At 39.3% G+C, this 12,202-nt stretch overlaps 2 long non-coding RNA genes across 2 annotated transcripts in view; both read right to left on the bottom strand.

Annotated features, from left to right (window-relative positions):
* Positions 1-12,202, bottom strand: part of LOC102238742 — a 584,126-nt gene that overhangs the window by 137,549 nt on the left and 434,375 nt on the right. The gene's annotated exons all lie outside the window — the stretch shown is intronic.
* LOC106724092 lies at positions 324-11,437 on the bottom strand. The gene is made up of 4 exons (XR_001359855.1): positions 11,374-11,437; positions 10,876-10,882; positions 1,333-1,338; positions 324-334 (listed from the first exon to the last, which is right to left on the bottom strand). It is a non-coding gene; the product is annotated as an uncharacterized LOC106724092 (long non-coding RNA).

Here is a 12,202-nt window from a genome sequence, read left to right as displayed (position 1 = left end):
TCTTTATCTTAACTGAAATCTGTCTATTAGCATCTAAATGAACATACCTTTGGATGGTCAGAGTAATTCTCTTTTTCCAGACCCATCAGGGCACAATCTCTCAGCAGAACAGGAGACCACAGAACCTCTCGTTGTTATCTTGTTCTCCTGCATATCAGCTCTATGTGCTGAAAATGTTAGTTGTTAACTATTCTATATCCAGGAAATGAGGAAAGGAAAGGCCAAATATTATAGGCATGTCATTTGGACATCTTTGCCAGAAACCTGCAGCTTCACACTCCCCAGGGGTCTAACAGAGGGGAGACAGACACATGCCCAGCCATGTTGGGGGAGACTTGTCATGGTGCTTGCTGTCAGTCACACCTGGAAAAAGATCATTGGCCAGAGTAGGGGTGGCCACAGCAAGGGCACAAAACTTGAGATATTTAATCCTCTAAACAAAGGTGTTTGTTCTCTTGATTTCTCTTTGCATATTGCCCTTGACTTAATCCCTGGTTTGCGGGTCTCTCATGCCCCTACTCCCTGCCATTCACCCACTGCCATGTGGACCCTCACACACAATGGACTAATGGACTGTAATTAGCCTAATGTTGAACTGACCCCGCTACAACATGGAAGTAAAACTCTGGACATTGGCTTTGCTTTCAGCTCCCTCTACTGAACCTCCAACTACACTTCTTATAGGACTGGATTAAGGGAAATGGGATTTTGAAAACACAGAGGTATAATTCCATACCAACAAACATCACTCATTCTGCCATGTGAGTCTCAGAAAATTCTTCATAAAGATTCCACTGACAGCACTCAGTGGGGAAAGAAAGGAATACCTCAACTTCCTTGATAACACTTGGAAACCAAAAAATGGGGGCTAGTTGCCTGGGGAGCCCACCAAGTGATTAGGGGATTGAAACTTTCAATCCAACAGTCCACCTCCTGGGAGGGGAGAGCAGATGGAAATTGTATTCAATCACCAATACCAACAATACCTCACTAGAGACTCAAAGGACATGGTTCCAAGTGCTTTTTGTTTGGTGAACACAGGTAGATTTTGGCAGAGCAACATTTGGAGAGGGCATGGGAACTCTACACACTTTCCTCATACGCTGCCCTATACACCTCTCCCATCTGGATGTCCCTGGATTATATATTCTTATATTAAACAACCAGTGATCTAGTAAGTAAAATATGTCTCTGAGCCCCTCTAGCAAATTAACTGAAACCAAGAAGAAAATCTTTGGAACTGAGCTCAGCTTGTTGGTCAGAAGCACAGGTGACAACCAGGACTTAAGTTCATCATCTGAAGTTGGGATGGAGGGGGCAGTCTTGTAGGACTGAGCCCTTAACCATGGGATCTGATGCTATTTCTGAGTGGATAGTGTCAAAATTGAGTTGAATTGAAGGACACCCAGCTGGTATCCAAAAATTGCTTGGTGGTATGAAGAAACTGCCTTTTCACCTACTCCCCTCCCCCACAGGCACACACACATATACACAAACACACACATACATCGTCATTAGGTACAGAATATTGGTAATTTATAGGGATAATTTAAATGTATGATTAAGAACATAACTACTTCACCAGAGAAGTGAAAGCTATCTAGAAAGATCATAAGATAATTATATTCTGTTAAATATGGGTTTAGGAAAACAGTAATTTTTTAAATCTATTGGATGAAATATGGAGATTTAGTCTATTAAATTATAGACTGTAGCAGTAAGCAACAAATAAAAGTATGAAAGGCAAAGACTATAAATGAATCCCTGCCAATTTGGACAGAAGCATATGGTCTGATCTTTATATAGAACAGACAGATCAATAACAGAGCAGCCCAACTTTTCTGGTTGAAAGCCCAAGATAATTCAACTTTAAAAGAAAAAGAATATAGTGAGAGATGTGTTATTTATCTTTTTTTTCCCATTTTTATTTCTAAATACAACTACAGTTAACTTTCTCTTTCTCTAAAAGAGAGAAAGAAATATACAAAAGTTATTCCCTTTCAACACTTAAAAAGGCCAGAAAACCATAAAACATCAAATCTACAAAGTTGGATAAAAGTGGGTAAAGCATTAAGTGTTAATGATGTCCTTGGTTGCAAAGTTTCACAAAAATCATGTCCATTCTTAATTATGCTAAAATTAAGACGGCATGATCTCACTTTTCATCACGAAATGAATGGACTAGACCTGTGGTCAGTGTCATCCTCCACATTTTCCATAAAGTCCAACCAGGAAGATAACCTCACACCCTGTAGTTAACGGGTGCAGCTAAGTGAAACGGTGTGTCAACAGTTGTGGGATACCCTCATGATTAAGAGCTTTGAGGTCGCAGAAGTTGGTTTTTTGTGGAAGAGCTACACTCAAGGGGCCAAAGAGCCGATGCGGCTCGCGAGCCGCGGTTTGCGGAGCCTCAGTTTGCCGACCACTGCTCTAGGGCAGTGGTTCTCAACCTTGGCTGCACATTAGAATCACCTGGGAATCTTTTTAAAATCCTGATTTCTGGGCCTCATCCTCCGGAAATTCTGTTTCTTTGTTACTAATGTTGTGGCCCCACCCCATAACAAAGAAACAGAATTTCCGGAGGATGAGTCCCAGAAATCAGGATTTTAAAAAGATTCCCCGGTGATTCTAATGTGCAGCCAAGGTTGAGAACCACTGCCCTAAAGCTTTATATTCATCATCTCCCTCATTCTCCATTCTGTAACTCATAGGCTACCTTCCATTTTCCTTAATAACCTGTGTGTTTTCTCAACTGATTCTCTGTCATTCATTTTGCTCAATTTTCTGCTCCTTTCCTCAGTCTCCTCCCACTTACACTTGGCCAAATTCCACTATTCAACTTAAAGGGTACGTTTCCTCATAGAATCTGTTTCATTCATCTGCTCCCTGGGGCCAGAGTGCCCTATTCTTTTCCTTTAATTTCATTATGTGTTTTGCTTTTGTTGTTGTTGTCGTTAGACCATAAGGCAGCTTAGGCTGGAGACTGCATTTGTCTTGTTCATCACAAGCCAGCTTTTGACATATCACAAGTATTGAATAAAATACAGCCATTTTAGCTGAAACGGTTTGGCTCAGTGGATAGAGCGTCGGCCTGCGGACTCAAGGGTCCCAGGTTCGATTCCGGTCAAGGGCATGTAGGAAGGATGGGAGTTTGAATCCTTGACCTACTGCTTACTGGCCCTGAAAATTTAGCCAAGTCTGTCAAGCCCTATCAGGTCTCATTTCCTCACCTATAAACTGGCAATAATACTACCTCTGGGTGTGATTGACTGTAAAGGTTGAATGAAAACTTAAAAGTACTGTTACCTTTTATAATTATCAGCATCACTGATACTGTCCTAGACTTAAAGGACACATTCAGTTTTCTGACCAGTAGTATAAACTGTTCAGAGGTTCAAATAAATCCATTTTGGAAAAGAAGAGGCAGGTTCTATTGCTAAGCAGTGATGTGATTTGGTATAGAGTTTATTTTATCACATCGAAATACTTTCTCACATTAGACTAGCAGAGAGGATTGTCTGGGGCTGAACTTTTACCTTTTATAATTATCAGCATCACTGATACTGTCCTAGACTTAAAGGACACATTCAGTTTTCTGACCAGTAGTATAAACTGTTCAGAGGTTCAAATAAATCCATTTTGGAAAAGAAGAGGCAGGTTCTATTGCTAAGCGGTGATGTGATTTGGTATAGAGTTTATTTTATCATATCGAAATACTTTCTCACAGAGAGGATTGTCTGGGGCTGAACTGTTATTCATGCCTTCCAATAGGATGTAGATGACGCTAAGACGAAAGTGACAACAGCTGCATTTAATTTGGAAACTAATCCAAAGTGACGAGCATATCCAAACTGCAAGTGAGACCGGAGGGCCAGTTCTGCAGAGGTCTGCGTCTGTGACAGGTGCAGCAGATGCACACCTCAGCCCGTCTGGCCCCATCTGCCATGCTCATTAGGTAATGTCACTATGGCAATGCGCCTGGGGAATGGTTCGGGGAAACCCAGGTAACTTCAGCATTTTGCGTGATCCAGTGATAGAAACTCATGCTGGCTCATGAAATGCACCTCCTTTTTTTGTCTGTGTCAACCACCACAAAGAAGAGACCTGAGGGAAGCTCCAGAAGTTTTATATAGGAAGCACTTGGGATAGTCGTCTTTTTTTTAAAATTTCTTTATTGATTAAGGTATTACATATGTGTCCTCAGCAAGTCATCTTTTTTTTTTTTTAAGGAAACCTATGAGGCCTGTGTCTTGAGAGGAACTGCATTGCAAGCTCATTATTTTTACTTAAACTGTGTGTTCATTGGGACAGCTTCGGGTTGTTTATGAAGATGATGAGGGTGGATAAAGTCTCATGTTCCATTAAGCTACTCCTTACTTAGCATAATAACTCTGGAACGGAGTAAGAATGATGGCTTTAATCATTGGGATTATTGGGCTCATGCTTCAGCTATAAAGGAAGGAATCTTTAAAATTTCACTATGACCAGCTTAGTGGGAGAAGCAAATCAGAACTTCAAAACTTCATCTATAGAGGAAGCAGCTGGAGAGCCACCTTCATCCTCTTCCTACGGCAGAGACTTCTGCCACACCCATTGGTCACACACCATTTTAAGATGAATCAGCATGAAAACTTGGATGGGGATTTTCATTATAAACTTTAGAAGATTTAGCTCTGCTGTCCTGATTCCAGATCACCATTCTAGAGGAGGAGAATTTCTTTCTCTTTTTCCAACCTCTGGGGACCATCCACAACCACCCACTTTCAGAGTGAATAGGACTGCTACTTCCCCTGACAAGTCATCACTTGAAATATTAAGTGCTGAGTCATTTCTCGGGAGTACTTCTGTGTTTCATCATATATAATCAAAGTTGCAATTAAAAAGGCTAGAAATTATTGCTTTTATAAAATCTTTTTAAAAGAAAAAAATCAAACGATCTTTCAGAATACTAGTAATGATATTTAAAAGGCTGTTTTTCTGGACCATCTTCTCTCTGTACAGAATTATGTAAGTCATAATGAAGAAGATGACTTTTGTTCTTCTCTAAGAAAGTATTTTGTTTTCAGAGACATGATATTTGTTTTATCCCTAATATTACTTTCACTTTCACTTACTGAGGACTCTTCAGGGCTTAAGATCACTTTCAAACACATCTCATTCAGCCTTGAAGACAAACCTATTCCCAGTTTAAAGTTAAGGAAACTGGGATGGAAAAACATTAAAAGCATATGGCGGGACTACCAAAAGCAAGCCCAGGTCAGCGTTTTTCAGGAAATAAAAAAGGTAAGACATATTAATTACAGATTCCCAAACTGTATATTGAAATTGCTACCAGTTTTCAGCAACAATAATACCATCTACCACTGTTACCACTGAAGCTCTGTCATGCACCAGACAATGTCTAATGAAAAGCAGACAAGGCCCCATCCTCAGGAACTCCCATTGTCAAATGTGCATAAGGCCAGACGCAAAGAAAACAACCACGCAAGTAGAGAAGGTTAGTTATATAAAAATATAATGAATAATCTTTTAACCTGCAGTGTGTTTTAAAGCTTTCAAAGTAATTCCAAATCTAATTTCTCATTTGGTTCTCACTACAAATTGCCATTCAACAGGCTTAATCAGAAATGGCCACTATTTTAAGGGTCCTGTGTGGTAAGCAGATTGGTGACAGGTAGGTGTTACAGTGTGAAGGATGGTATGTTTCTGGCATATGTCCAATTGGCTGAAAATTTTAAAAGAACAGTAGATGTTTATTTTTCCTGCTTCTCTAAGAATCTAGAATTTATATTTAAGCACAAATAATTTAATTCCATGCTTATAAGAAAAGTTTGCAAGCTCATCATTGGTCCACTTAGAAAGGCAAAGCAATGATGGTAAGAATTTCCTACTATGCCCATTATTTTTGAGTATCTACATCCCAGGGTTTTTTCTGTACGCTCTCTTTGGTAATTAGGAGTAATTTTGTGCTCCATGTTATTAAAATGGCTCTTCTTACAGATTACCATTTCAATATTTTATCGTATACCTATATTGGATCTAGTAAATCGTATACATTTATTTACCCCCAAATAAATACTAAATACGAAAAGCACTATATCCCTCATTGAGATTTGGGGATATAGTGGGGATCAAGAGAGGCCTATATACTGTGTCATGAAGTTTATATACTAGTCTCTATATGGACAATTCAAAAGGCAAAACACATTTTCTGAATGATGTAGGGAAATATATATTTGTTGCTTAACTATCTCACTTTGATTGCACTGAGCATCTCACTTTGAGAATCCAGGTGACATTTGTTTTTACTGTTTTCAGTTCACTAGATATTATAAACCAGAACTGAAATCCCAAATTGTAAAACAAAAATTCATCTTCCAGCTAATTATTACTTCCTGTAAGTTAAACTTGTGGCAATGATGCAGATGAGAATAAAAGCAATTCGGTGTGAATGTCCAGGCAGCATAGTATTGAGAATAAATGCAATTGACAGTTTGGATGCCTAGTGATATCCTCAGGTTCAGGACTAGAAACACCTGCGTTCAAATTCTACCTACGCCTGAGCAGTGTCTTTGGGCAAGTTGCTTACAACAAACAAGCCTCAGTTTCTGCATGTGAAAGATGGGAATAACACAAATAATAACAATAAAGAACGTTCATAACCTGGTGCTGTGCTGATTATATGAACTGATACACGCAAGCTGCTAGGGCAGGCCTCAGCTATGCTACACCCTATGAATGCATTGGCTTGCGACAATAGTTTGCGGTGTGGATGTTCTGACTTTCTGTGTCCAAAAGTGTCATACCACCAGATGGAATCTCTCAGATGGTGGCTTTAGGAACTTAAGATGGTCTGTGTTACAGAACACAATACCTCTACCAACAATTCACAAATGAACTGTTTTCTACCTCTATTATTGCACACAGGAGAGAACCAGATGCTGCAAGGAATAAAACATCTGGCACACTTTGGGAAAACAAGGTCCACCAAGCGTAGCTGCTTTTTAAAAAGGGAATCTTTAAAAATATATTTTTATTGATTTCAGAGAGGAAGGGAGTCAAAAAGAGAGGTAGAAACATCAATGATAAGAGAATCATTGATCAGCTGCCTCCTACATGCCCCACACTGGCGATTAAGCCCACAACTGGGGCATGTGCCCTGACCGTGACCTCCTGGTTCATAGGTCAACACTCAACCACTAAGACAGGTCAGCCAGGCAAAAGGAAGCTTTTCTTAGAACATGTAAAAGAAGAATAAAAAAAAGAAACTGGGGTTCATACCCAAAATCCTGGATGACTTTCTTAATTCCCAGAACATTAATTCATTATTGATCTGCACTACAGCACAGACTGGACAATTAAGGTAGCATTATTAGTTCACATTTCTAGTTAACTTTATTTTTCTCCTATCTCTGCTAATTTATTCCCTGTACAGCCAGAGGGAGTATTTAATGCTAAATCCTTTTAATGTTGTTGTACCTATAGAAGTCTCACTTAGAGTTCTGCACTTCTAACAAACATATTTCATGCTTCATGTTTCTTATGGTAAGAATCCAAGGCAACCAACTTACCATCATTGAATAGAATATTTGTGAAAACGATATTTTAAGAACCAGTTTTGCACCATTGACATCACGGGGCAGACTGTGATGTAAATGACAGTACCGCTTAGTGTAGTATTTAAATCCCCCCAGAGGGACCGACACCAGCTATGGGAAAAGCCAGTTGGTGTTATTAAAGATCAGGGAGTGAAAGCACACAGAAAATGTGCAAAATGAGAACATGGCTCTTTCCAAGAGAATCTAAACTGCCTCCTAACAGCTCGGTGCAGGTCTATAAAGACTTATTTATTGTGCTGGGGTTTCTGCCCCGCCCCCCCCCCATAAATAAATCTCATAGCTGAGAATCAAGCAGCACAGGTTTTTTTTCCCTGCATATAGGTTTGCCAAGCTTCATTTAAATAAACATGTTAAGGTGTTGATGCATTTTTCCAATAACACTGAGCATCCCACCATTCGTCAGTTTAGGCCAGGAAAGAGACTTCTCTGTCTCTAAAGCTGGCCCAGATTTAGCCCCTGCGAGCTGCCCTGTCTAAAAGGTCTCTGAAAAGTGAGAGCACACATCCCTGCTCTGGGAAGAATAAAGCTGGGGGCTGATTTCCTCAGCTTCAGTGTTACATCAGGCCTCCCATGTTTAGGAAAATGATGTCCTTCACATCATTTCTCACATCCTATCAGAAGAGCATCTACCCTGGAGCTGCAATTGTGGAGAAAGTACTAAAATTTGCAAGTAGGAGGCCTGTGCATGATTTCTGGGGTGCTCTGACCCAGCAGCGTATTCGTATCAGTTGGGGAGCTTTGGGAAATTATAATTGCACAGACCTCATGTCTGGAGATTCCGGTTCATTGGGGTTGCAATGGCCCAGGGTCTCGGTGTCCTCCATCTACAAGTCACCACATCGGATCAAAGGATGGGGCCTGGCCTACCGTGGAGCCTGGGCAGAGACAGTGCAGTCTTTCTCCAGCTGGGGACTCAGTGGACAGAGATGTGGAGTACAAAGGGCGGTTCCATTTTCTCTCAGAACTAATCCATTCAGTAAATAAATAGCAATGAAGAGTCATTTGGGTAATATTGCTACAAAATGGAATCAGTTGAGAAGTCCTTCTACCTTCAGGCTAATAATAACTAGTACGATCAAGATAGACTTATCAATATAGAAAAAAATATTTGCACAAAACAGATATTTTCAAATTCACATTGTTTATTCAAAAATACCCCCCTCCTCCAACAGTCTACTTCTAAAGACGATGAAATCCATACATCCTTTCTTGGACACATCTCATTCATGTCTAAGGCCACGGACAATTCATACACAAAAACTTTTTTTTGTTGTTGTTGCTGTTACCAGTCATTTAGGGCAAGATAAATTGGTTCTGGTACTCTGGGTCAGAGCAATAAAGACCAATCAAAGTTAGCACATGTTCTTCCTTCCCGAGAAAAAAGAAAGGGGGGAGTATTATTTCCAGGGCCTCTGATTTATGTGTTTGAGGCCATTTTCACCCTGAACCATTTATATTCATTTTGTGTGACCTTCTCTGTAATTATTTTCACATTTGTGGTTTATTTATTTTGGATTTTAATGGCAGTTAGAGTCTTTCTATGGGGGAAGAACCTTTGGAACAAAAAGATCTCAAAATAAATTTCTGTTCTTTTCTAGATGTAATTGTTTAAGCACTTTGTGGTGTTTTGCTCAGGCTCCTAGTAAAACATTTATATCCAAATGAAGAAGGACATCTGCAAACAAAAAACCATATCCAAATATCTATATTTTAATAAACCTATACTTGGTACCAAAACAAAAATATTATCGGAGTTAAAAAAAGGCATTAACAAAGATACATATGCTAGTTTAAATGTAATTGCTAAATTTAAAATGACTGCTCAATATATATTTAGCTAAAATATGGACACTGACATTTTTTTAGGGTTGCCGAAGTGCTTTTCTTAAAGTAAATCTGGGCTTGATAAGAAGCAAGATATGTAAGATCTAAGTTGTATGATGTTAGTGAGGAATTGTTACACAATGACGGGGCCATGCCCAGTATGGTTAAGTAGCAGCCCTAGTCCTCTTGTCCAAGTCTCACAGGCCAAGTATCCTGTGACTTATTATTTGGGACATGCATAAAAGCTGCTTTATCTATTTGCATCCTCTGATGTATGAGCTCTGTAATTATTTTAAAGCTACATTTAAATTACAAATGGAAGTGTAAACAGCCGCATTACCAAAAAGGCAGTAACATCAGCAAAATCCGCAGATCCCATGCTATTATCTGGTATCTCACTGAATAGACAGATATGCTAAAAGCGTCTGGCCGGCATGACTCAGTGGTTGAGTGTTGACCTATGGACCAGGAGGTCACTGTTCGATTCCAGGTCAGGGCACGTGCCTGGGTTTCAGGCTCCATCCCCAGTGGGGAGCCCTAGTGTGCAGAAGGCAGCCGACCAATGATTCTCTCTCATCACTGATGTTTCTATGTCTCTCTCCCTCTCCCTTCCTCTCTGAAATCAATAAAAATGTATTTTAAAAAATGCTAAAAGGTAGCTTCTTGAAGTATATGCAGTCCTCAAAAGGTGAGCAATTTCAAAAGGCTCGGTCTACTTGGCCAGAGTACACTGTATATGTCATTCAACAACACATCAAATATGTTTTGTCATCTACCATGTACTAAGGGCCATGTTAATAACTTATTTACCAAATTTCTTATTGATTTCCCATTAACTTAAAATTCATCGAAGGTATCACTGCTCTCAGAATCACCCTATATTTTGGATGGCTGCACAATGTGGAATGCATAGGGCTTTGGCTAGGAGGAAGTAGATGGGCCTCCCATATCCCATTATTGAAAAATTATGGTATCTGAATATAAACTGTGCTACCCTAGAATATGGGCAGAAAATGGAAGAAATTGTGAATAGTGCACATTGCATACTTCGAAGACTATCTCTGGAGACATAGAAATTAATAAATCAATAATAAAATTTGCACTTACATTTATTCATCTAAATTACATCAATTATTTAGTCATTAAATAAAGGAAGTAAATATTGATTTTACTTCATTTGGAGTCCAAACTGCTGCCAGAGATTTCAGTGGTGAAATTCACATTCCCAATATCTCTCAGCCATAGGATAATTCTGTTGAGGTTGCTTTGACTACATTCACTAACCTGTCATCTATAATTTTTAATACACACATTAGAAGGTTAAATTATTATTGTTTTGTCTCAGACAACAGAGAACATGGAAGTTTTATTTTAAAATTAAGGAGCAAAGATACAGTCATGTTTCTGACATACCCTGCTTGTTGATTAATACAAAGAATCTTAACATCTGTTTCCACTATTCCCATCTGTGATGACAGCCCAGGTGATATCAGCAACTAAATCCATATATTTACTGTCATTCCTCAGCTACACCGGTTGCATCTGACTCAATTGCAAATTGGAGGAGTGATTAATTTTGATCATTTGATGCAATAAATAAACAGGTTACCAGATTCCATTGGAATGGCCACATCTCAACTCTAGAGAAACGTTTAAATACTAATAGATCTAGGAAAGGTAACAGCTGGAAAGGTCCAATTTTTCACATGACATTAGCTTTAAATTTCTTTCTAGTGGCTACATGGTGGAGGCAAAAGGCTATATACAATGACGGTATATAGAACTGAAAAGCAAGTATTTGGGAGTATAAAAACAATATAACAAAAAGCCCTATATCTTTATCTTAGACTTGCATTTACTTTGAAAAGTAAAAAGATAAGAATGGCATTTACTTTGAAAAGTGCTTCAATTGGTTTAAAGCTCAAAGTACTTATATGCATAGATGCATAACCCATAGACACAAACAACAGTGCTTTGAAGGCCTGAGGGTGGGGCTAGAAAGGGGAAATGGGGCGGTGGGAGGATGGACATATACAATACTTTCAACAATAAAGACAAATTAAAAATTAAAGCTCTAGGCTCTGTGACAGATGGTAAGGATTACTTCTAATTTTTATACATTTATAATGATGAAAGTTAAATTACATAAAGGTGATAGAGTGAATACATATGGAAACCAGTTTAAATTTATGTCTCTGACATATTATACATTAATTTTCAAACATATTGAAATAACACCTATGCCCTAACCCAGTGTTCGGCAAACTCATTAGCCAACAGAGCCAAATATCAACAGTACAACAATTGAAATTTCTTTGGAGAGCCAAATTTTTTAAACTTAAACTATATAGGTAGGTACTTTGTTATTAACTTAATTAGGGTACTCCTAAGCTGGCCTTTGCTAAAAACATCCTCAATCTGATTGAGGTACGTTCGCTGAGGTCGACCCCTTACAACTCTCCCATCCACACTCCTCTTATATACTTGTTTCGTCTATCTCCTTTCATTCATCCTCTCTATATGTCCAAACCATCTCAACATACCAACTGGTGCATGAATCAAGCGCACCTACCCCGCGCTGCGTATCCCGAGGCCCGCCTGCCCCGTGTCTCCCATCGCCGGACCGACCGACGGACCGACGGGCCGACCGACACCCCCCACTTCTTCTAACGCCACTTCTTCAAAATAGACTCGCCCAGGCTGAAAACCGACTTCTGCGCATGGGCCACGAAGTTTCAATCACACTGTATGTGCGCGGC

This window comes from Myotis brandtii, unplaced genomic scaffold (genome assembly GCF_000412655.1).
Source record: "Myotis brandtii unplaced genomic scaffold, ASM41265v1 scaffold712, whole genome shotgun sequence".
NCBI lineage: Eukaryota > Metazoa > Chordata > Mammalia > Chiroptera > Vespertilionidae > Myotis > Myotis brandtii.
Note: the sequence above shows the minus strand (reverse complement) of the source record. Positions and strands in the feature narration are given on the sequence as shown.